Source organism: Trematomus bernacchii, unplaced genomic scaffold (assembly GCF_902827165.1).
Source record: "Trematomus bernacchii unplaced genomic scaffold, fTreBer1.1, whole genome shotgun sequence".
In the NCBI taxonomy this organism is placed as follows: domain Eukaryota; kingdom Metazoa; phylum Chordata; class Actinopteri; order Perciformes; family Nototheniidae; genus Trematomus; species Trematomus bernacchii.
The window spans coordinates 1,689,602-1,717,397 of NW_022987998.1; the positions used below are offsets into that span (position 1 = coordinate 1,689,602).

The 27,796-nt window shown below is 42.9% G+C and overlaps 1 protein-coding gene across 3 annotated transcripts in view; it reads right to left on the minus strand.

The window, feature by feature from the left end:
* Positions 1–27,796, minus strand: part of znf536 (zinc finger protein 536) — a 206,071-nt gene that overhangs the window by 65,293 nt on the left and 112,982 nt on the right. The window lies entirely within an intron of this gene.

Genomic DNA, 27,796 nt, shown 5'->3' on the forward strand with positions numbered 1-27,796 from the left:
AGGCCACAACTACCTCCTTTTCCCCAAAATTCCTCCAATCAAACTCATTCAATAATCTGTCGTTTATGAACCCGTCACTCGCCTTTTCCCCAGGAACAAACATGAAAAACGCGACTGTGCTAGTACAAGAATATCACAGAGGGGGGAGAAAAAAAAAAGAGAAATACATGTATAATTCAGCTGTATCTGATCTGAGACCAGCTTCTCTCCCCTCTGCCTTTACTGGTGTCACGGCGGCGTAATGGAACATGCCAGAACAAAGGATCCGAGATCAGATTGGAGCAGAGTTGAGCAGGCCATCTGGGAGGCAGGCTGAGTATCAGTCACTCTGCCTGCTGTCTGCTGCACTCACACTCCCCTCTGACTAACTGTGTGCGAGAGTGCAACTGTGTGTGTGTGTGTGTGTGTGTGTGTGTGTGTGTGTGTGTGTGTGTGTGTGTGTGTGCGTGCACAAGACACCTCACTCCCTTTCGACAGCACATCACCGGGATCTAGCGACCAATGCATTGCCACTGCGGGGGGATACGCCACCAGGGCAGTCTCCACGACTGACTGACAAATATATAAATTGATAAGGATCTATGCCGCGTGTGTGCTGGTGTGTTCGTGTATATGATCATGTGGGCACCCCTGGGATAGTGCATACCGACTTTACAGGGACCACACCCAGTTCCCATTAACGAAGGGAAGAAAAAATCAACAAAAGCAAAAATAAACAGCAATGACTGTCCGTATATGGTGTCGGGGTTGCGGGTTGGTGGGGGGGGGGGGGGGGGGGGGGATACCAGTTCCTTAATGGTCTTCTTTCAATCACACTTTGCACTCTAAACGTTCTGTGGTTTTGATTAGTATGATATCACTTTCAGGAAATAAAACTAAAGGGGGGAGGGGGGGATGGGGGGGAAGCACATCAGTCATAAAAACACAAGATGTTTTGCTTCTTGCTCGGCCATTATTCTAATGTGTCACGTGACTCCCGCGGAAGCCCGACGGCCTCTCCCCGTAGCCAAATAACTGATTGGGGGTAGGAGGAGGAGGGAAGGGGGGGCTGATTGACGGAAACAGTTTGAAAAGGGGAAAGATATTAAGAGAGATTGGGTGAGAGGTAGGGAGGGAGGGGGGAGAGAGAGAGAAAAAGAGTAAAATGTGATGACATCATTTGAAAGGCATTAGGCTTTTAAAAATGCGCCCGGGGACTTGATTTCCTTACACCAGAGCAACACAACACCATCCGGCCTGATGCTCGCTTGCTCTCTCTCTCCATCTCTCACTCTCTCTCTCTCTCTCTCTCTCTCTCTCACACACACACACACACCTCCTAACACCCCCTTCCCCTCTCGTTCTTTTTTTGATTTGGACCACTGCCATCTTTGTGAGCGTCTGGTTCATGCGAGTTAATCAATTTGAGGTTTAGTTACACTGCTGATGCTAGCATTCCAGCCACTGCTAGAACGTAATCTGAACTCGCAGAATTTATTAACCAAACACCAATTATCATTAAACACTACTGCATTATCCCCCTCCTTTTACTACCTGACAAGGACTACTTAATGAAATTTTAGATTAAAGTTATTTGGTGCATGATTTATGGGCGTTGAGAAAGTCCTAATGCAAGGATCTCTTGCAGTGCAGATGCTTTTGAGGTTGTTTTTTTTTGTTTCCTAAGGTAGTACACCAGAGATCTGAGAAGTCTCTAAGGTATTACAACAACCAGGTCTATGGACCAAAAAGAATGAGAAGAAGAAAAGAGGGGGAGCCAGAAAAAGCAACTGTGTTCCACATTTTACATCCTCACCTCATGCTTGTTGTTTTACTGACCTTATCAGGCAACAGAAATAAGACCAAAGACAAAATAAATTGTGAGAATATAAAAAATAATTATAAGCAGGAGTAAAAATAAAGGAAATGCGAGTTGTTGTTTACCCGTGAAATGTTTGTGAGATGAAAACAGCAGCAGAATGTGTTACATATAAGGCGGTGGGGTAAACAGGGGCACCAGATGTTCTTTGATGTTAATAATGGCATTTATTATTAATATTAATTAGATCGCATTCAGCAATACATTTGGGCCATTTCCAAGTCAATTAAGCAAAATGGCATTCGGGAGATGTTGAAACGACATTTTAAGGCAGGTGTTCAGCGGTCCCCTATTAAAACATTTTCCCAGCTCCTGAAAAACAACCCATTCTGAGGCAGATTTTATTTATTTCCTTCTTTGTTTAGTCTTCCTCAGTATTCCTCTCTCCTGTTGTGACCGTATCTAAAAAGAAAACATATTGACGATCGCTTTTGAGACTCAGAATGCATTAACTAATTAAAATATACAGTATGTGGCGAGTGTGATAATGCACACATGGTGTTTCCACGCCCAAGCAAAGATGTCAGCCCAGACTGAGGGGTGACCGAGGGGGTTAATCCAGATATGAAATCATCATTATGACCATCATGATGATAATACAAAAATACTTTGAGGATTACAGACCCTTTTTTCCAAATGTTCGCCTCACGAAGGGTGTGCGTTTCCAACACGATAACAACAAATTAACTTTTCGTGCCAACATTTTTATCTGAAAAGCCAAATCCATATAGTGGAGTGCGCTAACAAACCCTTACACCAGGACACGAAGTTCCGACTGGACCAGTTCGGCCAAATCTAATTAGAAAACACAAGCCAGAGGCCTCACACCAGGGGGGGGGCTTGTCTCTATAATCTAAATAATCCCAGGCTATATGTGTAAGGATAAAAAACACCCCGTTCTAAAGCTCTATTCAGTTTAATCTAGACCTCTGAATAGGGGTCCTGCCACACCTCACAGACCCCGCTTGTGTGCTTGCACGTGCATGTGTGTGTGCGCTCGTAGCCCCACTTTTGGCAGCTAGACCCTTTTTTTCAAAGCTGGTGGAGGCAGCAGCCTTACAATGGTACATTAACAATCTGTGCGTTCATTTATCAGTGTGTGCGATTTGGACTCTCCGTTCATGGCGCGCTGCACTTTTCATGGCTGAAAATTAATGAACAAGCCTCCCCTCGCAACAAACATGCACCTGTGCTGCAGAGATGGTAATCACAAACATTTATATTTATTAGTGAACGCCTGCACTAAAACTGGAGTTGTGGAGGAGGAAGGGGAGGGGGGAAAAAAGAAAAGAGGGGGAAACAGGAGGAGGAGAGACCATTTTTCAACCTGTGTAATGAAAGGGTACGCTCTCCGGTGTGCAGAATTGTGTTAAAGCCATTTGTTTGAAGCACTTTCTTGAATGAAAGAGGGGTGTGGAAGTGCAGGATATCTATTCAGGGAGTGTGATCTTCACGCTGTGCAGATTATTTCTGAAAAACTGTTGGGTGAAGGGCATTGCTGCAAAAAAAACAAACACCTTGTGAGCTTCTTTTTAATACCTAAAAGACTAGCCTTACGAATTCTGCAGAAATAATTCAATTTGAAAAGGACCTCGGTCCTCTTGGCTTTTCAGGTAGAGAGTCTTGATGAGCACCTTTTTAGGATGCTTTTTCATTCCCCTACTTTTTTTTTCTCCATTTGTCTCTTTCCACCTCCCTCCCTGCCCCCCCCTCTCTCCCCCCCCCCCCCCCCCCCCCCCCCCCCCCCAGATTGACAGAAGGTGGCTCTCTCCCTCAGTAAAGGCTATGCCTCTGCCCAGCTAGGGGAAGAGGAATGGTGCCATAAGTTTCTCCCTGGCACCGGCCCACCTTTGTTTCGCCCCCCCCCACGCCCCCCCGCCCCCCCACCCCTCCTCAAGTCTGTTTCAGGCTTCAAAGAGCATTGGAAAAAGACATACACACACACAAACACACACACACACATGCAGACACACACATACAAATGTTTGAGGGAGCACTGATGTCTCACTAACTTTATCATTCTAGCAGGGTGATCATATCCCTGTTGAGAGGCTCTGGAAGATGCTTGAGGGTGTATGAGTGTGTGTGTGTGTGTGTGTGTGTGTGTGTGTGTGTGTGTGTGTGTGTGTGTGTGTGCATGTGTGTGTGTGTGTATGTGTGTGTGTGTGTTGTCCACCACTGTCTGCATGTATGCATGGGAGCACAAAAAAGGCAGATGGGGACAGAGGTGGGTGTCTTTTAGGACATGAAGACAAGAGCAATTACTAATGTGTTTGTCTGTGTACACGCACACTTGCCAATGTGTGTGTGTGCGTGTGTGTGTGTGTGTGTGTGTGTGTGTGTGTGTGTGTGTGTGTGTGTGTGTGTGTGTGTGTGTGTGTGTGTGTGTGTGTGTGTGTGTGTGTGTGTGTAGTGCTATAATAATCAGGGTGTATATTCATCATGCCCCCTCTCAGTCTGTGTTGGCAGGAAGTGGTGTGGTTACCATTAGTGAAGGATGACTAGGTCGCTGTCTCTTTTACTGGGAGACTGCTGGGTTTCTACGCATAGGGAAATGCAATAAATGAAAGGAGAGGGAAGAATTTCAGACCAGGAAGGTGAAACAGGTGCAGACAAAAGGGATTAAGGAAAATGGAAAGGTGGAAAAGGTGTGACAGGAGGGGAGGGAGTGGAGAGAAGACAAACTAAAGGTAACTAATGAACAAAATACAAGGGAATGAAACAAAAGGGAATCAAATAGGAAAAAGTGGAAAAGGAAGTATATAACATTTGGCAGGATAGTGGGAAGGTAGATGAAAAAATAGGAGAAAAAAGGAAATTGAAACAAATCCAAGACCTTTATACAAGTAGAAATGTGAGGCGATAAGACCTTGGTGAAAGGGAAGTAGAGGAAAGGGAGGAATGGGCCTTTTAGGAAAGAAAAAAGAACAAAAAAACAGACAAACTGAAACGTATGCATCAATGTTTCTTTGCATTGTAAAACATATGATCAACTTGTGTTTGTCTTAAGAATATTTGAGTTAGTTGACTGCCCTCTGCTTACTGCCTTTCATCATTAACGTACCTGGATGGAACTTGGTTTCAGAAAATTCTAAATCTAGACAAATGTAAGTTTATACAAGTTAAATATAAAATGGGTGAAAGGGAAGGAAAAAAAAGGAGAATTGGGTATTTTAGGACCGATCAACAAAAAGGAAGCAAGTAAAAGGGAGTAAATCTAATTCACAATAAAACAACACTTAGAAGTTTAAATAACGGGAAAAAAAGGAAATAAATACAGATCAAGCGGAGGCCATACCGCCAACCTAAAGATGACACCCATCCTGTTGCACTGCCCCTTTAACGCTGCGTAAAGTGCAACTCCTCCTGAAGCTGCCATTGATTTCCTATTCATTCCCGTGCATGCTAAATCAACAGCACAATAGGCCAATCATCACACTGAGCTACAGTACCACCACTCCCATCCCACCCTCGCTCCACCTGGCACCGGTCGGAGTCCACATACTGTACGTGGCATCGATGCTATGCACACCGCAGCCATTAGTGGCGTTATCCTCCATCAATGAAGATGAATCAATTAAGCCTCATTAAGGGTGCATATTAAGGTGGAGTAATTATGGAGTGGGGGATGTACAGTGATCGATAGCTCGGGAGCATAAATGTGCACTTAAAGACATATATTACCACAAGGGGCGATGAACACTTTTAACAAGGCCACTGTGGAGGGGGGCTAAAGTGGGTAAATCTGCTTCATGTCATGCATGCATACCGTGTGTGTGTGTGTGTGTGTGTGTGTGTGTGTGTGTGTGTGTGTGTGTGTGTGTGTGTGTGTGTGTGTTTGTGTGTGTGTGTGGGGGACTATCGCTCCCAACATAGCCCGGTCAGGCAGTAAATCCAGGAGACCAAGGACGTGTTCCTCTTCTATGAACTTGTCCAGTGTCTCGGAAAATGAAATAAAAAGATTTATACTGTAGGTGCAAACATCCCGCATGTGTGTGTGTGTGTGTGTGTGTGTGTGTGTGTGTGTGTGTGTGTGTGTGTGTGTGTGTGTGTGTGTGTGTGTGTGGATATGACACACACACACACCGCAAGAGATACACCTTAAGGATAAATGGGAGAATTTGAGCAAAGGGGAGGGGGAGATTTTAAATGCTAGAGGCCGTCACCCTTTGGCCACCCGCATGCAAAGACACACGCAAAGCGGCATGCACACACACACACACACACACACACACACACACACACACACACACACACACACACACACACACACACACACACACACACACACACACACACACACACACACACACAGACAGACACACACTCCCGTGCATAACGCCTATTAAAGAGCACGCTCTGTCCCAGTCGCATAATTTTAATTTGTTATGAAGGTCATTGACAGCAAGTAATAATCACCATTGGGGATCTAACAATTTGCCATTTCGGAACATTGAGGCACTGATGACTCAACTATTAATAGACTGAAGCCCCCTCGTCCGCCCCCCCTTTGCCCCCCCTGTCCCCCCCCCTGTCCTCTTAAATGACTAAAAAACTATTCCAGTATGTTTTACACTCACACGCTGCCTAAAAAAAGCCCATACGTCCTTATCCCATTCATCTTTTTTATCTGCGGAGGGATATATGACATTTGGAAGCAAATTAATGGGAAGCCTAAAAGAAACCCGCTGAGGGGGGATCTCCTGAAAAGAGAATTACAGTGTAAAAAAAAAAGGAAAGGAAAGGAGACCGCTTTTGAATTCTCCTTTTTGTTTCTTTCTTTGACGCTTCTGCTGTGATTTCTTGCACAGGAAAAGCGCCCGAATTGTTTTCCATCTTTTTTCGGAGAGACACAATGACAAGTTTTATTTTAGAGCAACTCATTTATTCCCTGCTTTAGCATCACCCAGACCATTCAGACATATGTGTCTGGCATTTGTCGCCAAACAAATAAGTCCGAGCTTAAGCTATTTTTATCAAGCGTTTGTTCTTTTTAAGTGATCGTCAGTGTTTGGGGCGAATAGAATGGGAGTTGGAATCCTTTATCTTTCAGAGGCTCAACAACTCAAGACTAATTACAAATTAATCTGGATCTGGATATCTGCAATGAGAGGGCCCCAGTAAGAACTTGTGGTGTGGAGAGGGAGGATGGAGATGGAGGCGGCTAAAACCGAAATAAGAGAGTAACACATAATTGCCTGCTTTCTATTTCCAAGCAGCCACATCAAGGCTGATGATTGTGGATATTAATAATTGATCATTAGCTTGATAGGGCAGAGCATGCTCGAGTTTTTAGTGATGGAAGTTTGATGGCCGTTCTAGGTCTCTCCTCGGGGTCTCGAGCACTGTCACTGTACTTATGGAGAAGGTCAAGTGGGCTCATTGTTCTAAATGGAGCACTACTGCCCTAAACAAAAGGAGGTCACCACCTTCATTTGTTGGGTATTTAACGGCATTGTGTTGTTCAAATCTCTTGTAAAAGAACAACAAACATGTTTTAAGAGCCTGCAGCGGGGACATTTTAGGAATAAAATCAACAATATTAATCTGAGTTGAACTTGTATTGACTTCGCTGCTGCTAGAGATATACTCTTAGGATCATTGCAAACCAAACATGAAGCAGTGAAGCTTCCTGAACATGCGTCATCCATCTGTGTTCAGGATAGAAGCATAGGAAAGAAATCAAATCAAACATGTATTCTTTAGATGCAACTAGCATTCTACAAGTTGACAGGAGTCTATCGTTATTGCAATCCTTTTTTGGAAAACTACGCATTGACCTTCCTTTTCCAATTGACATTGATTAGTTAGGAGAAACATGTCTAAGATCAAGCATGTCTCCACTCAAAAAGTCTCAGTAAAGATCCTTGAAACGTTGAGGTTCTGGACTCGAAAAACGTTGCTAATGGTCAAGCTTCTACACATGCACTGGAAGCAACAAGTGCAGCCACTTGGCCATATCAAACAGAGTCAATTCAAACACTCAATAACTGAATAACTCCTGGAACACGCTGAACATCTGATTTGAGGCAGTGTTGGGTGCTAGTTAACTTCCTGTTGGGGAAATGGGCTTTGATTTGCTGCCTGGTAGCCGGGGAATGTCACTCTGTATTACTCACTCCGTCTCTACAGCTAGTGTACTCTGTACTCCCCCCGGTCCCATGGTGGGGAACCTCTGGGCACCTTGACTGTCGTTTAACTGCTTGTGGCACGAGGCAGCTGAGGAAATGGGTCATTAAATCCAACGAGCTGGGGCGAGCCCCCCCAGTGCCCCAGATCTGTTTCCAATCAGATAGCCTTCTTTTACAGGAGAGACAGAAAGAAGCCTAGCACAGCAGCCCAAAGCAGACATTAGTGTCATGTGCAGCACGATGCTGCTAATAGCAGCAGCTAACAAGGACTGGGGCATTTACTTATTTATGTATTGTTATCCCAGAGGTATCTTAGCGGTGAGATCATATCAATTCCTCTGTGGATTTCATGGAAACACCTGGTTCCATGCACAGTTTCTAAGAAAGCTTGAACTTTACCATGAGACACAAATAATTCATTGCTGCTGAAAATATATAGGCTATCACATTTTTATGTTCGAGTGCAAAATCAAGGTTTATAATATAATATTACAGCGTTTTAATAAACGAATGTATCTTGGAACTTCACAAATGGTTATTTTTCTTAAGGTGTGAGACACATTCATGAATGTATATCTAGGTAAGCTGTAGATGAAGGTGATAAATAGCCAGTTTAAATATTGTAAATGTATTAATGGGCCACAGAGGATGAAGCACACTGCTTTTCATCTCTTGCCACCAACAGGTCCACATTTTCACTTTTCCAGTTAAATATGAACTATGAGTCATTATGATGGATTGGCACACTTTTGGTATCATTCCTTTTCTCCAGAGGATCATTTCTTAAATACTTTGTAGTCCCATTATTTCCCCAGAAGCACCAACAACAGGTTGTCATTGGTGGTAAATACAACTGTTGTTTTGGGGAAGGAGGGTGTTGGTTTCCTTGATATATTGGATACGCCCATGAGCACTGGAAGGTTAGGTCTGGCTTCCAGAGAGTTCTCAAATTTGCATTACAATATATTTGTTGGATATTACAGGATCACCTTAAAGTTTAAAGCTAACCAATACAAGAGCACCTCAAACTTCATCATTACGCACTGTAGCTTTCATTATTGTAAAAAGTACCTGAAAGGATGTATGTCTATCATAATGTCTTTATGACTTATTTCACACATTACTAACCTCATGGAAATCAACATTTATGCTAAAAAAGGATTTGGAAGCAATTCCGTTTGAAATGTATTTCAAATAAAGCGTGAAAAACATTGAGAATACAAAGAAAATCTCTACTCAACTCTAAATGACGTGATTAAAATGTTAAAACGATACACTGTTTTTAGATATGTCACGTTTATGTTTCACTTCCCTTACAAGAGCTTCATTTGCTCGTCAGTTAAAGAAGTGTCTTAGCCATCCAGAGTCAGTTTTAGTGGAACCTGTACTATCATTTCTGAAATAAATTCTTAGTCCTGCAAATAAGTAAAGTAATCCCACAGAACCCGATCACTCCCATTGTGACATCAAGTCTTCATTTGGATCTCGGTGACTTTCCAAGTCTGTGACTGATCTCATCTGCAGAAAGGAAAAGGGCAGGCGTTCTGCAGGAAGGTAAATACTTCAAATGTTAGCATGGGAAGTGTCTTCGATTTGTCCTTTAGGAAGATGCTAACGTGTGATACACCGTGCCCTCCCCTCCCCTCCCCCCCCCCCCCCCCCCCCTGCCTGCCCCTCCTCCTCCTCTCTCATTCATCGGCCTCACAAACTCATCTCCCTTTCCCCCCCTTTTCTTTCCTCTGTCAGGGCCAGCGATATGAAAAAAAGAGAAATACTACTCACACTTGTTGCGCGGACTTTATCGCTACATTATTCTCGCCGCTCCTTCCGTTCATTTCAGAGAAAAAGATAAATGAACGACGTACATTTTGTGCACCTGTCCTCCCCTCCCCACCTTCCTCTTCCCCTTCCCCTAACGATAAGGGATTTCATTAACGTGAGAATGCTTGGGCTGAAAGAAACATAATTGCTTCAGTGTTGTTGTCCTCTCTGCTGCCGACGCCCTAATTTCCTCCTTGCCTTACTCTTGACTGTTAAGTGATCATTATATCAACACAGGGGATGGGCCAAGGGTAAAATATTGACAAACTGCGGTCATGTTCATGCAACACATTAGAGAAGAGGTGGTCTAGGGTGATGAAATATTAAAAATAAAAAAAGAACAATAAGAAGGAGGAAAGAGGGAGAATGAAAGGTGCTAATAGAGTGACAGCAAGGACGTTAAGTGATATGACCGGAGTCTGATTTAAACCCCCCCCCCTCCCTGATGGATAGCTGTATGTAAAGGAAACATTTCTTTTTTTTGACTTGCCATTTACACAGCATTGCACCTGAAAGCCAGGCGGCACAATAGACCGTTTGAAATGTCAGAGAACTAAGTATACTGTACCTTATTGTGTCTATCCAGATGTATTGTATGACTTATTTCACACATTTTGTTACCTTGGTTTCCAAACCAACCCCATGGAAATCCAAATGTTTGGTAGAAAAATAATCATGAACTAATTATGTTTGTAAAGTCTTTAAAATAAAGTGTGGATAACTGCATGTGAAAGAAACATCTTTGTGTGTTGCCATTCACACAGCATTGCACCTGAAAGCCAGACGGCACAATAGACAGTTTGAAATGTCAGGGAACTAAGTAAGTAAGAGAGACGGGTGGACCGGCAGAATCTTAATTAGAGGAGCTCCGTCTAATGGAGGCGGCTTTCTAGGGGTGGGAGGAGTGTCTGGCACGAAATACACACATGTGCATGTATACTTGCTGACATAAACACATACGTGCACATAAATACACACGGGCTTATTGGCATACTGTTACTTCTGCAGACAAATGTGCACAGGCAGACAGGAAGACATTTCCATGGAAGCAGAGGAACACAGGACACTTGCTATAATAAAAATAACATAACTGAAAGGCATGAAAATGTGAACAAACACCCTACACGCCACAAGTTCAACATCAGTGCAATTAGCAAAAGATCGCCCCTTTTCTACTTGTATTTTAAGCCTATAACTGACCATTCAGCGAGCACATCTATCTGGTTATGGCGCGACATCACAAGAATGTTCGCCGGTAGTCTGGAAATGCATGTATAGGATTTACCTATCTATCACTGAGCAGACCTGGCTGTTGAGCCCGAGCCAGCGCCACATGATTGTGTTAATTAATCTGCCATTGTGAGCATGGGGAACAGCTGCACGGGCTCTCGTGGCTGCGTTGTCAAAGCAAAACAATGCAATGTTAAGCTTCCCCCACTGAATCTTCCATTACAAAGGAGCCCCAACAACAGGGCTAAATTCATGAATCCACAGATCAATTTTTACCAGCACTAATGTCTGACCTTTAAAGCGAAAAATAGATTTTTTTTTTAAACATGCTTCATTTGGGCTTGAAATATGGTCAGATATGTGATACCTAGGATTCCAGCCAACTGTTTCCGCTCCACCACCCCTACCTCCACTCCAGCCTGGAAAGCAAACACTTTGCAGAGATAGAGATGCTGAGAGAGAAAAAGGGAGGGAGGGAGGGATGGATGGACAGAGGTAGAAAATGAGCAACAGAGAGATGGAGGAAGGAGAAAGAGAGACAGAGATCAGCACAACGGAGACAAACACATGAGTGCCAGGAGTCACCAGCTGGGCGCTGGTATTTTAAAACAAAACGTCTAACGCGATTAGCAGGGATCCATCGATCGCTGTTATGTGGCGTTAATTTAGACCGGGGAGAGGGGGGGGGGGGTGGGGGAGAGGAACAGAAAGGTGATATAAGCTTTGCATATTTACGGGTCGTATCATAGGTGTTTATTTGAGACGTTTGAAATTGCTTCATGACAATTTACCATATCAAATCTAAGCTTAATGAGCATTTATCAAAATGTATGTGAGTTTGTATGTGACGACCCTTCATCGAGAGACATGTAACTCATTGTATGTGAACAACGCTGTTCATTTAAGATGTTTGCAATTGCTTTTTTTTATGATTTACCAGTATAGACAATCTTAGCTTATTGTGCATTTATTAAAATGGATGTGTTTTTTGATGTGACTACCATTCATGGAGACTGAATGGCACATCCGAAACAAAATCCGCCACAATGAGACGGAAAGCTCACATTCATTTAGGAACAACATTGACCAAGGGAATACATAAATAAAATTAGGTAAACTCTGCTGCCACCGCAAATTATGTCTGCAATAAAAAGACTTCACAAATAAACGGTTTAGCACCTCTAATTGAGTTCACAAAATGTTTCACTAGACAACCATTTCACTGCATTCATTACAGCTTCGCCGAATTTACAATTCTATTGCTCGCAGAAATCACAGCGTTTGTCTTTAATGTGGCAACCAGATTCATCTTTGTTTCAGAGAGGGGGGGGAAGAGGGATGGGAGATGGCATGCCCCCTATCACACACTCTCTACAGTGAATGGCATGGCCTTGGTGCACACTTGGCACTTCCAGAGAGATGGTGATGCACCCCGAAAAAATCATCAAGATGCCTGGCTCTCGCCCCACTCTGCAGCCGAGCCCTTCTGTCTTGTGGAAAGCCCTCCAACAGCCCACTGAGCACGCACGGAGCTGGGAAAGGAGTCGCATTGAGATGTACTGACGCATCTGACATGTCAAATCAGTTCTAGCAAAGGAGGAGGTGATCGTTCCTCTCAGGTTTGAACGAAAGGGAGAGCTAAGGAAAGCCATAAATGGAATCCAAATGGCAAGAAGGCAAGACATTTCCTTCTCCCAGTCACACTGTCTCCCAATCTGCACCCTGTTTGAGTCTGCCAAAGTCAAATAGTGACACTGAATATGGCAGTGAATTCCAAATCAGTCGTTCAGTTGCCATACTCTCGATAGACTGCACAAATGTTCTTTTTTTACAAGAGTTTTAAACAATTCTTGGCCGCACTGTGTTTAAAACCAGTTTGAAGAACTTCCCCCGACGCACACACTCGTACACACTTGGGAAAATATAGAAACTCGAAAGCTTACAGATGGGGAAGGGTGACATGGTGCTAACACGCATCTCAAAAGTGACGCTAGCTGCAGCATCTCACCTGTCCAACACGCTGGATTTTCAGAAAGCCATCAGATGTTGCATTTACCGCAACACTGAGCAGTGTAGAGCATCCGATCAGAAGACGTACGCAGCCTGAGGTTTGGTGCACTTACACTTGACAACTCAACAGGACACTTAGTTAAGCTAGATCGGGGAATTTGTGACGCCAGAAAAGAAGGTTGATATCTTGTCATTATCTTCTCCCTCATGGCTTTGTTAGTATTTACAGCTAAAATGTTACAGAGGGTGTATCGAATTGGAAGAAAGACTTTTTTTTCCTCCTGTGGTACTGTGCTGTCGGCTCCCTGATTGTTGGAGTATAAAAATAATCGTCATGGAAATAGATCTCATTGACAACGTGCCATGTTCACACTGTGAGCAGCTTGTGCCTTGTGAACATAATCCAGAAACGTCCTCCAAAAACTTTCCTGCTCAAACTTTCAATCCCTCATCCTCATTTTGCCCTTCTCTCCAAAAGATGAAACGAGGGGATGCCAGGGAAGACAAAATCCTGTCTTGTCAAGTACCAGCAAAACAGGTAGGAGGGGGATGGGCGCAGGGATCAAGAAGCAAGAGAAGAGGGACAAAGGAAGCTAAAAGGACTGAAGGATTGACCAGCTTTCCCATCCTTCGGAAAATCCACATCCTCATCTCTGTGTCTAATAGGAAATACCTGATTCTGGTCCTGAGAGTACTGCGCCGGCACGATTACACCTTACCTGCGAGGCCTGCCAGGAGAGGTGGCATTTGACTGATCCGCCCCCCCATGAGGGTGGCTTAGCCTCAACTTAGCTCCATGTCTTGAGACAGAGGATAGCAGGAATGAGAAGGGGCCACTGGGGAAGAATGTGAGTCCCTCTCTATGAAAGCCCAGGATAAACCAGTGTCCTCGGGAGAGAAGGAGCTAACTTCTCGCAGCTGGATCACGGCCGAGGGGTTAAAAGATGATACCTGAAATGTGGCTACACTAAAGTCTCAAGAAGGGTCTTAACTGGTGAACCTTTGTGTCCTTGGTTTTGTAAGGCAAAATACTGGATTTGTTGATGTAGACAAAACGTAGAAGTTCTTTAGACATCACTTGTAACTTTCTCAACACATAAAAGGTATTTCTAAAGGTCCTTTAACCCTCCTGTCGTGTTCGTTTCTCCCCCCTTACTTTGGTGTTCCCGGGTCAATTTGACCGGTCTGTTTTAACTGCTCTTACATTACCACAAAAAACGTTAATCATCAACCAATTTGATTTAAAATCCTTTAAGGCTGAAAACACTTTCTCAGACAACTGGTTTACATGAATAAGTGCACCGAATATACAAAGAATACGCACTAAAAATGTATTCTAAAATCAACATTTTGTCGATTTATGTGTGAGTACACTGAAAAAAGTGAAAAGTTGACTTTAATTAAATGTATTATGTCAACAGATTCCACAAAACTGTATTACGTTAGGTTATTAAGTTTAAATAACAAATATAAGGTTCAACTTATTGCTTTCAACTAACCTAATACAGTTGTGTGAAACGTTTCAGTTTTTGTATTGTACTATCTGATGGAATAACATAATATAAGGTTACCCATTCATTTCCTGTCATTATTGACCGGGAAGACCATAGGTGCTAGAAAGTTGACTAAACCACATGTTCAAATGATATGATATGGTTTTGAGGCAGTCTAATGTAAAACACCATATTTATGTCTGATGAAACAGCAGTAAATCAGTCAGATTTGACCCGAACACAACAGGAGGGCTTTCTGATTTAAGAAGATCTAAAACACCCAGGTGCATTATGCGCCGGTACCCAAGGCCTAATCTAGGTCTGGGTATGACTCCATCTCAGATTCTCAGACAAAGCTTTATACTTTACACGCCGACACCGAGAACATAAGAGAGACATTCACTTTGCTATAACTACCTTATTATCAACATAAACATATGCTCGTCGTGCGGGCCGTCGGGCGATGCTAACTTGAGGGCAGATAAAAAATATAAGGGTTGGCAAACATGACGAGACAGAGGTTCATTAGACGAGCTGTAAACGAAAGAGAGGACGGCATCTCATCAAGCACATGTTCAACACTTGGTCCATAAGGGAGCTATACCTGGGGCTGTCGCATTCCGAAGGTGTTACTCTAATAAGACAACAGTCGCTTTTATTTACAGCGAGCACGAGATGACATGAAACATGCATTAACACATCTTCTGTTGTGCCTTTGGTGAAACAAACACCTTTCTTATTTTGTAAACAAAACATCTAACTAACAGCCTCTTTTGTGAGCTAAAGATACATTCAAACAACATATGCTCTTGACTTGACGAAGAAAAAAAAAACACAATAGGTGTAAAGCGTCTAAATTGCAATTGCGCCGCATCTTGGAAAACAAACACTTTGCTTTGTTACCAAGACAACTAAGATAATGTGATTCCTGCGGCATTGTCGGAACTGCTACTTGCTACATTATGTGTGACAAGCTTAAGAGTAGATCTAGGAGCCTGAATGCACAGATCCAGGCTCCAGCCTATTGCGGATTGAAGATAGTCCGGCAAACCATATTTGCATGTGTAACCTTGCCAAGGAGTTAAGCTCAGCGGGCTAACATTGTCTCCACGCTTGCAAAACCCTGGTTTGAAGTCAGCACTGATGTATAAGACTCTATAATGCTTGCTGTGATTTGACAGTTTGTGTTACTGTTACTTCCCATAGTGCTTAGCCCAGTGAACAAATGCAGCTTCATTCTGTTGGAGGATTTAAATGTGATCAGCCCCAACATTTGTTTTTTTAATACATCTATCTGTGCAAACAGCAAATTCATAATAGAGCCTACAGGCCCATATCCTCCTCTTTCCTCGTTCTCTCTTTGCCTTCCATGGCGACAAAATGAATTCAGCTCAGAACCTAATTAATCCACAAAGGTTTCATGTCTTAATCCCCAAAGTCAAGGGGGTTATTGTCCTCACAAATGAGGTCAGTGTTCCTCCCAGTGGAAATAAGCGGAAGAAGGAGCGAAACACAGGGAAGTAAAGGGAGGGACGGATGCTTACAGAGAGGCTTTCTTTCTCTGCAGCTGTCCTGGTGAATAGAGGTGCGATATGGTGGCGAGAGGCCCGGCAGACTGGGACTGGAGGTCCCTGCTATCAGTGCAGAGAGCTATAGAGGTATCACCATGTGAAAAAACAGACTGAATGGCCATAATGTAATAAGAGCAGATAGAAACATAAACGGAGACGTGAAATAAATGGTACAGAATGACAGCAGTGGGAGAGGGAAAATTAAACGCCTGCCAATCTCCAGCACACAGACCTTTTGAACCAGGTGGATAAGAAAGCTGGTTCTGATGCTAATTGTTACTAACGCAAGTCACTGTCAAACTCTGAGGCGAAGAAGCATCATCCAAGTGTGACAGGACGATAGCCATGATACAGCCCTCCGTCTGGTGGGATGACAAGGGGGGATGTGACACACATGGCCACACCATGCTGCCTGAAGAGCAGTCACCATCAGTGGCCCACACAGGGTCTTTTTGGGGGGACAAACCCTGGGAATAGCATGGAGCGAGCCAAATGCTCGTCCAGCATGGACACACCCTGGGTGTAGAGCGGGCCCCGTCTCAGAAGACCAAATGGCAGCCAGGGAAAGCGCGAACGCCTCAACACGAAAGTCAATGACCATACTCATTTTGACCGTCCTGACGAGAGCTTTCCAGAGATCTTTCGAGTCATCCAATCAATGCTTGGCTCAAAACAGAAGGGGCGGGGTTGCTGGCCAATGAGAACTTGGTTAAATAAAAGGTCGGCCAATAGCTAGCATTTTGGAAGAAGGGTCAGCCATGATGGAAGCGCGCTAGAAGAATAAAGTCCAAGATGACGCGATCAACAGCTTGATGAAATCTGTTGCAGTCAAAAGTCCGGCCACTGCATACAGCAAGCATGGTGGGCCCCACGTGTAGCGAGAAATACTTAAACAGGCTGCATTATGTAGGAATAAAGAGACAATATGTCATCATCTGAACATGTTGTGAAGATGATCATTACTTTTGGCACAATCTTTGGAGTGTGCTGTATCCCGTCTACAAAGGATCTACTAATGCATGTTTGGCAAAAGCTTATTTCCAACAAATTGCTTGCTTTCTCTTTGACTGAGGATGTGCCGACACACAATGTCATGCACGCATCAAAAGCATCAGCCGGAAAACCTGCACTGTTTTTGATCACTGATAATTACTGTATCCGCACTCCAAGAAGACTCAAGGAGTAAACAAAGTGAGAAGTTGGGAAATGGGGGAGAACAAAAACAAGAGAAGAGGGAGGGGGGCACAGCTTTGTAGCAGACATTCTAATTTCCAACTTCTCGTTGACTGGTGGAATAAAGAGAAGTTTATATTGTCATCTCCCCACCACTGGGTTTGAAATATGAGTTTAAAACTGACAGAGGGAATTAAAATCTGTAAATGCCACATATTTTTGATGTCTAATTTGAAAATCGGCTGTCAGAGTTGGTGTTTGTTGATTTTTATCAACTCAAGGGTTATTACATTTCGAGAATGTGACAATTAAATATCCCTCAATCATTCCCATGAGCATTTCTCTAATCATGTCAACTTGAAACGCGATATAAAGCGATGTGACAAACGTGAGTGAACCTCATCTGGTAGCATGAGGCCAAAATGAAAATTGGAATTCTGAGGTACGACATACTGTATACTGTAAATATCAAGGGAAATGATGACTGTCCGTACACAAAGCTTCATTTAGTTTAACCAAAATGTCACCCGATCCTATGACTGTTATCGAACAATTGATAGATCCAAGGGTCAGAACCAGGTCTAAGAAGCTCACCGCTGGAATAGACACGATCAGATAATAACTGACACGGAATTTTTAAACTCACTTGACTTCAGATTGTGAAAGCAAGAGGTTACCGAGCTGTTTTTCTTTCTCCTTTTCTCCCCCTGCGCTCTACACACTGCCGGCTACATGCCTCCCCTTCATCTCAGAGGATATATAGAGGAGAAAAAAGATTTAAAAGGACTGGAAAAAAGCTCAATTGTTTATTGATTTTATAATAGGCTTAGTGCAAGAGAAATAAAGTGAGGGGCTGCCGGGGCGGCGTGGTCAACCGGAGGCGATGGCGTGACAAACACGAGGCTTACAGGCAGGTAACAGCGGCTTGAGTCCAAATGCCGGGATATCGGCTTGAGCCTTTTTTTCAGTTTTTCTAAATGCCCGTTTGAGGCATTGTTATCCTGCTTTTAAACCAGTGTAGACATAATCGCTCCACTCGCAAACAGGGCACGGCCTTTTGGGTATGAAAGTGCGTGTTTGTATGTAGGAGGAAGGTGGAAGGGAGGGAGGGGGGCTCTCTTCAGGATGATATAGGATATCAAAAGGTTTGTAAGAGAGTGCCAACGCATAGGTTGAGACAATCAAAATGAAAAAAGGAGAAAGGGAGTGAATCAGGAATCTTTGGATAAAAAGGAAAAACAAAATTTTAATTTAGTTTAGGTAACATGTAAAGAAAATCGACTGGGTTTAGTTTAGTTGGAGCATGCTTTTGCAAGTGTTCACAGCAGAGTGTGTATGCGTCTGCCTGAGAACACATGTGTGTGTGTAGGGTCTGATATATGGATGATAACACTAATTAGCTCGTTTTGTTTGGGGCACAACACTCATTAAAAACCCAGTGGGGCCATTAAAGTTACCGTCCCTCCAAACCATTGCTGCCACCATATCCATCTAGACTGCTATCTCGCCCAGCTCTCCCTGATTTTAATGGCCTCTGCTTCAGGTTGTTGGGTTGAGCAAAGATTTGTGGGTCTTGGATCGCTCTTCCTCTTCCCCTTTTACCCCAGCTGTCCCCTTCCCTATGTCTTGATTTCAATCTTTCTCCAGTCCTCCTTCTCACGCTGTCCTCCACGTATCTCACTCTGTCTCTATCTATATCGCTCTCCCACACATATACCAATTACTACCTCCACTGCAGGCTCCATCCATACACTAATAGCTGTTTGCTGAGAAGAAACCGGGGAGGGATATGCGCTCTTCAGTCGCGTCGAGGAGGGGGCGGCGGTTGTTTCCAAGATTTACACAGCTATGTCGCTGTAATACCGACAACCCTCCCCGTGATTCAGCGCGGCTTGCGGTGCCATAAGGCGCCCGTTACTCTGCAGCCGGAGAGCCTGGAGGAGAGGCCTGCCAGGATTAGAAGAGCAGGTGTAACATCCCGCTAACAGATACAGCACAAAGCCATATTCAAGCCCATTCTCTCTGGGGCTAGCTGTGCTAAAGCTAACAGCTTCTGCTCAACTAAAAGAAGGGTTCAAGTCAATCCACTGCACATATTACTGTCATGATAATGTTTCAGATGCAGATAAATGTCTAGAGAGTATTTTTTTCATTTAGAAGGTCTACATGGTATCATGTTAGCTTAAATCATTAGGTCAAAGCTATACAATTATCCCCAAGGAAAAAGGGTTCTGACTGTGTTCTTGTAATTACAAAAAAAGGTAATTGTATCCAAGCCAGGTATATCTTATTTCTCTGGGCAAAAGCGAGCCTTTGTTGTCCAAAAACCATTGAATACACACCAATGAGCCACAATGGGTGACATGTTCCTTCATTACCATGAATATGGGCGTTGTATTCGGTAATGACCACCACTTTCTAGAACTACATTGGAGAAGTGCTCAAAATGTAAGATAATCACACCAACAGGACCAACAATACTTTGTAATATAGATAAAAGATCTGCTGGAACTGCTACCCCCGTGACCCGACCACGGATAAGCGGGAGAAGGATTATAACATCATTTGTGATTTATTGCAATGGAGAATGCCAAAAAAATAAAGAGTGGCTCTTCAAATGGTTCCATAAAGACGTTATAGTGTTTTAGTGCCGCTTAAAATAGTCCCCAAAAAATAATATCTATATTAATATACTTATATACATATCTTTTTTTTTTGTATATATTTCTGTGGTTTTAAAGTTGATAGAAAATAAAAATAATAATATATTTAAAGTAACGCGTTTTGATTTCATTATTTTTATATGTTTTTGAGAATAAGTAAAATCCAGCAATATCCTTTTAAATCAACGCAAAGCTTTTCCATACACTACAGTACTATGCAGTACTGGTGTGTCACCTCTGTGCTCACATTACACCTCTAACACACACTTAACTGCACGGTCATATCTCACGCACTAGTCTTTTTTTTGCCATGTTGTTGAAAGGCAAGACTCTGAAAATATCCTTGGTCTCAGGTCTGGATATTAAGAGTGTTGATTAGATATATGAGTTTGCCATTTGCCCACGGAGCGTGGAGTGTCTCTGACAGAACTGGGGACCATATGGCTGGTGAGAGATTTCCCCCCTCTCTTCCTCTTCGCGCAGCCTGACAGCTGGATGGCTGCTAACTGGGGACGAGGAAGCTTGGCAGCTGCAGCTGAGAGCAACGCTTTGATGCCGCTCACCCTTTTTTACTTCTCTCTCTCCCTCCGCCTCTCTCTCTCTCACACACACACTCAAGAACACAGACACCCACAACCAGTGTTAACTTAACAAGCAAACTTTCTACAGGTTGGACGATAGAGACAAGAGGTGAATCCTGATGGTGTGTTCATAATGGTCAATGTAAAACATTGACCATTATGGTTAAGACTAGTTAAGACTAGTTTTACAAGTTTACTAACCAGAGTTCAGTCTGCTCTGATTCATTAGCTGGACGGCTCTGTTGTGATTGGTTAACTGCTTGGAGTTGTCCCGCCCCTCATCATGTGCAATGTGTTGGAGAGCTAGCCAATAGAAGCTCAAGTGTTATGTAGTGATGTCACTATGTTCAGGAAGTAAACAAAGGAGTCCAATGGAGGCGTTTCAGGCAGGAGAGAAAGTCCCTCTGGAGGAACACAGGGCCTTTGCAGACCATACATTCACACAAACCTATAGAACACACTACAGGAAAGAGAACCCCCCCCCCCCACTAAAAGTATAGCTAATTAATTCACTGTTGAAAACAATGACAAAGAATACACAAATCTAAAGTTTTCTGCTTTTGAAGTTCCTGCTGTCGTAAATATGACTGCAAGGGGGATGTATGGAGGGCACCTATAGGTGGGTGCAGTAAAGGGAAGGAGAGAAGAAGAGGAGGTGAAAGTGAAAGGAAAGATGTATACCAGGCAAGAACAAAAGTAGCATATTTGAGATTTTCTCCACACATGGCTTTCTTTTCAAATGTTCTATGCTTTGACTGAAAGGGATCTTTCATCGCTGTTTGAACACAAACAAAAGGAAAGACTTCTTTGGATGTTCAGATGCAGATACCTGAATGCTTTGCGATAAAGTAACAACACGAATGTGTTTCTAATCTGAAGTGCAATATAGCAATATGTTTTAGCATAGCACTTCTCTTTAAAGGCGAATGTATGATGTTTTTAATTAAGGTCACACTCGTGCTTTTCTTTGAAAAGAGAGAACATTTCTGAGTACAACAACATACGCTCCTGCCAAATACTTTTGTATCCCTTTATTACAAAACCACCAAAAAGCCAAAATGACATATCACAACCCTGATGTGAGATACATCGAGTTAGCCTCTTTCTTTTTGAACACATGATCTTTTTCTTGAAAGGTCGACCCCCCCTTTCTAAGATATCTTTCAAAGACGCCATCTCTAAAGCCCCGTCTCTTACACATCTACAATATCTGATCATCTCCTCCTCTCTTTTCATGCTCCCTCTTGCGTTCAGTCGCCTCCTTATCCAAGCCTGCCTTCGTACCACTTGCCCCCTTGCCCACTTGCCCCATTGCCCCTCTCTCCATGTTCTCCTCCTCCTCCTCCTCCCCTCGCCCATTTTCTTTTACTGTATTCCCCCACTCTAGCGCTATATCCATCTCTCCTCCTTTCTTTCCCCCGCCAGCCAGCTCCTCCTCTTGTTGAAGGCCCCCTGTTGCTGCCTGCGATCAACCAGCTCTGAACTGGGGGGGGGGGGGGGGGGGAGATGATGTATAAGAGCAGGAGGGAAAGGAGAGAGGAGAGTTTGGCTGGAGCCAAGAGGAGAGCAGCTGGGCACGGCTAACAGGGAATGATAATGACCTCAGAAATCTGCTGTTCGCTCCACAACAATAGGGTGCTCAGTCGCCTGGAAAATTGTGTTCATCAGCTAGCTCTGCTCACTTACTAATTGACATTGCCAAATATTTTAAGAACAATTGGTGTGTGGCAGGGGGGAGCGAGTGAAAAAAAAAAAAAACAGCTCAGAGATCTTAATCCCTGGACTTAATTCCTCCCTCACTTTTTTTTTTCCATCCTCTCTTTTTTTGTGATGCCACGACTACGGGGGAAAAAGCACATCTTTCATGTGGCTTTCTGCTCTCATGTCAGCGCCGTGATGTTGACACAAAAGGCTTTTCATGTGACCTGTCAATGGGGTTAAGAGGGGGAGATTGAGAAGGGGGGAGAATGACAGAGGGAGAAGAGGGTGAAGATGAGGGAGGAAGGAAGGAGGGGGGGGGGGGGGAAACAGCAGATTCCTCACTCATGGTATCACATGCCTGGCCCTCCATTTTTAATGAGGCAAAGGTCAACGTATTCTCTTGCTCTTTCATACACAGGAGGAACCCCAATCATGCCCAAGTTAACTTGTTCAAACAAACCCCCGGCAAGCGTCTCATCCCCACCACCACCCAACACCCCTCCACCCCCCCCCCCCCTCTCCCTCATCCACCGGGCCATCCAGTGCCATCCATTTGCATTCCCTGACCGAGAGCTCATTTCTCAGGAATTCCACATTGACGGAGTCAGGCAGCTGTCACCCGACGGAGAGAAAAGGGGAACTTGGCATTCACCCTCATTCAGCTAAGCCCCCCCACCACCCCCCCTGGTTAAGCACACACATAGACAATCAAGAGAAGAGTACACTTTTTTTGACTGAAGGAGGAAGAAACGCGCATTTAGTCGGCGCATTTACATGAGCATCCTGGGTAAACACTCTTTCAGCACAAGTTGCGACTGTGATGTTAATTTATGTCTTTTCTTTCTTTCTCTCGTTACTTTTTCTCCCTGCACTTCTCAAACGGGTAGTAAGAAAGACGCCTTTCTCTATTCCCTTTCTGCTCACTTTTTAGCAATGACACCGGAGAAGATAGCTTGTTGATGTATTAAGAATATTAATATTCAAACAGTCTACCTGACGGAGTAAGGCAGCCTTCTGTTATGGAAAGATAAATATTATGTTTTAATTATAAAAACATAAAAAGGGAACGGGGAAGACAGAAGAAGACGGAGGGAGTGTGTGTGTGTGTGTGTGTGTGTGTGTGTGTGTGTGTGTGTGTGTGTGTGTGTGTGTGTGTGTGTGTGTGTGTGTGTGTGTGTGTGTGTGTGTGTGTGTGTGTGTGTGTGTTGTTCCGGGAGAAAGGTAAGCTATGTTTTGGCAACGAATTGGCGTTGAAGAGTGGATGGCATAATGTGATGCTGTTTACTGAGGAATGTGATGCCCTGTCATATCCCCCGTTTTTCTCACTCCACTCACTCTCTCCCGTCATCGCCTCTCCTTCACTCTCTCAACAGTACATTTTTTCTCCTTTTTTTCCTGCTTCATAACCAGGCGGGGAATCCTAACGTGATCATTAAGACATAAAACGGGCTGATAAATGTTTCATAAGGACAAGGCTAGCCACTGATAGCCACCCAGGAATACTGAGGAGCAAACGGGGGCTCGCAGTGCTTCCAGTGATCAAACACACTCGTCGGAATACAATTGGAATTTAAAAATGTCTAAAAAGCCCCGGCTAATTCCCACCATGCGTAATATTTACAAATTGAGTCTGAAAGACGGGAGAGCAAAGGGAGAAATCAAATGAACTGTGCAAGGAATAAGAGAAAGACGAACAGAGAAATAAATTGGCCTTTTATATTGTGCAAGCGTGTACAAAAATACTAAGTCTGCATTTATCCGAGACATGTCAATCAGCACGGCACACTGACAATTAGTGCGTTTGAATAGAACTTTTATCATTTAGCAGACACCAGAGTCCTGACCTACTGTACAAAAAATACAGCTCGGGGAATGATTGTGCCTGCAACACAATGACTGTCTATTTAAGTTTGGTGACACATAAAAAAAAATACAGATATGACAGGCCAGACTCCTACAAATGAGTGGGGGGTAGAAGGCTCAGGTTTTGTAACCGCTCTCTGATTATAGAGAAAAGAAGAAGAATAGTGCGAAGGGGGGTGGGGGGGGAAGGAGCAGAGGAACGGATGTCAATTACAAAGAAAAGTAATTTATGCAAAGGGAAGAGAAAAAAAGAAACGGGAGACATAATTCATAATTTTTTAATGCACATAGTTTTACACTCATATATTATGGCACGCACTCACAGAGGGCTGGCCTCATTTCAAAGTGTTGGCTGCAGCGTGAGGTGGTGGGATACAGTACAGAGGTATAAGTTGGATATTCTGGCTTCTCTTAGTGAGACACTTTGAATGTGGCTGACATGTTTTAGTACTTTATTATGTCTAGTTTTTGAAATAGATGGTTGTAAACATCTGCAAAATTAGTTGTTTGGTTGGTATTTAAATAACCTGCTTTTATGTTGAGATAACAGTCCTTGATACATAGAAATGTATTTTCCATTTCCACCTGACATTCTTTCTGATTATCATTTCCTTACATAAATGCATGTGATAAGGCGGACGCGGCCCCCTTTGAAGAAGCCAACACTTTCCCTATTTTTATTTTATGGGGAGGAACTGAAAAAAGAAATCATTTTGCTGTGAAATATTTTCATACAAGCATCTTTTTCAAAAACTAGACACATTAAAGACTTGAAAAAGACATGCTTTGTTATCTTAACTTGCAGGGGCCTTAGTTCCTCTACTACTGTACATGGCCAAATTAATCCACCCAGAGGCCCAAGGAAATAGAAAAATGTAAAAACGTGGGCCCCTATCGAGCCATGAAGCCTCATATCCTTGAGGTTTGGCCAAAAACAAAGTAAAATTGTCTTTCTCCTTTAGTTTGTATCAATTTGATTCAGGGACACAATATAGACGGATTATTGATTGAATTATTAGTATTATACGTATTCTGTGTCACAGGTAACCTCTAAAAGACAGTAGCCACCATACACTTTTGTTATGAACCCCAATGTAGTGAACCTGGGACCAAGGGTCACAAGCTTTACTCATTTGTATGTTCAAATATGCTACATTTATTAGTTTTGTAAAAGTCAAATAATCAATAGCAATCCTCAGAAGGTATACCTCTGTGATATTGCCAGGTGAAGACTCATTAACTTAAATATCCTGATAGTATCTGGTGAGTTCATGTTTGTCAGCATGCATATTCAGAGTAGTCTGGATTTAGTTAAACTCTTACTTTATTCCTGTTAATGACACAGTAATTACACTGTAACAGTTTGTCCGCATGTGTAATTACGCCCCCATTGTACCGTCGCAATTAGATGAATATCCATGCTTTATAACCTAAGGCGTCAAGTTGGCAAATCCAATTTCAATTTGTATGGAGCATTTTGCCTGCTTGTTTGAGCCGCGGTAAAGACCAGGGATATGCAGGCTAATCCTCGCCATGTTAAAACGCTGTTCCTCTTAAAAAATGTAGACATGGGGGATTCTCCGGAGACACAGAGAAAGTCTTTTACAGCCAAGAGGTGGGAGTGGGCTTTACAGGAAGTGGGAAAGTCGCTGAGGTACATGTAAGCAGGACCGCTTTAGGCCTTACATGCGTGCAGCAAAGCCTATTTTTACACATTAAGCTACATTTGAACTATAATGGGAAGACGCAAACGTGCAAAATGAGGATTTTCAATGGGAGGTTATTTGCATGTTTAAGCTGGCAAAAAAGAAGGTTTTCCAAGGGTCTTTACGGATGTGATGCGCTGTATTACCTGTTGCTCAATCCTTATATGACAATATAACACTGTGTTTCTCTCCACACTGCTTCACTGAGGGGGTGGAAACGCAGAAGGAAAGCCAAACAAAAAAAAACATGTTGATCGACATTAATGTAATTACCTCTTTGTTTTCTTTAAAGAAATAAAGCATTTGGTTGAATGAGAAAATAAGCTCAAGGTTAGCTGCAGCGCTATATTGTAATAAGGAAGGTCCTTAAAGGACATCTCTGACAGAGGCCTTTGTTTTTCTGCTTTTTTCTTCCTCAATTCTCCCTTTTCTTTCACTCGTTGCTTTTAAACAAGTGCCGTCTCAAAGACAAAAGCGGCAGAGCTGACCTTCTTTCACAGTTGAGATGTTATTTTTGATTACTATAATTCAAGTTTAACTCAAAATTGCCGTGGGTAGGTGGCGGGGCAGAGGCTCACACACACTTCGCAGGTGCACGCACACACAGAAAAAGACAAGCCTTGCTTTTTGAAAACCTGCGATATTAAGATAAAGACAATGGTACAGTAGCCACATCCTGTTCACTTCGTAAGGGAGTGATATTCACACACTGTAAAGCCTACACACAGACACATGCACACACACAACAAACATGTATGCCGAAGAGAAGCACGACACCTTTCTCCACATGAGACTCAGACACATTTTTTCTCACACATCAAAGCTTCTAATTTGAGAGTCCCAGAGCTCCAAATGTGAATCGCATTGTGTAAGCTGTGAAGACAGACAAGTTTCGTTACCTCTGATTAAAAAACAGGAAGTAGCAAAAACCAGCTTATTAAACATTTTGAACATCAGAGCTGTTAATCTATTTTAAATGCATATAGTTGACTTCTTACACATTGACTTGCACATTGGTCACATGCAACATTCTCTTGCACTATTTTATTTCTATTCTGTTTCTTTTTGCACTATTTGTATTGTTTTATGTCTTATATATATATATATATATGTTGCATTGTTGGAGGTGCCTGGGACTATAGATTGTTATTGGCATAACTACACTGTCTTTGCATACGACAATAAAACCTTTTAGTTTTAGAATCTATAACTTCTGATCAATGTGAGGACAGCCTTTGAGACATGACAGCGGCAGATTGACAAAGACTTTAAATGTATCAAGCTCTAATACACAAAGACAAAAGGAACTGCAATATCAAGACCTTGTATAAAACAGCAGGCTATTTTTTTTTCTTGTGCAATGTTGTCCATACACTGTTTTAATTATATTTATAAATTCTTTAATCCTACCTTCTCCAAAGATGGTGCCCCGGGGGTGAGATTTAACCACTCAACTAAATCGAATGCATGTTGTTGTGCTTGGTTAGCATTTGGTCGTAAATGCTATCGGTTTTTATTTGTCATTTATTATTTTTACTGTAATTTTATTTTGCATACCGCACACTGGCGGTTAATATAGTACTTCTGAAGTTGTTGAAACGCCACGAGCTGTACTCATCTGATTCAAAGGGCTTGAGTCAAAAGAGAGACACAGAAAGAGAGATGGAGAGAGAAACTTCCAGCATTAAAATTCAGAAGATAATTACATCCGCTACACCCCCACTCTGTTGAGAAAGTGTAATGTTTAATAGTCTCTATAAAGAAAATAGGTTTTTATCTCACTCTCATTTTCATTAATTCCTAATTGGGGTGGGGGGTTGTCTGTTATTATTTCTTAGATTAAAATAAACATAGCCTGTCCCATGTTCAAACCCATCACACTACACGGGCACGATAAGGACTTCATGCCTCTGTGAATAAATAAACAATTTCATCTCCACTGGTGGAATTAAGTTGCTTACAGCCTTAAGCTAAGCCACTCTGATTTATATTTAT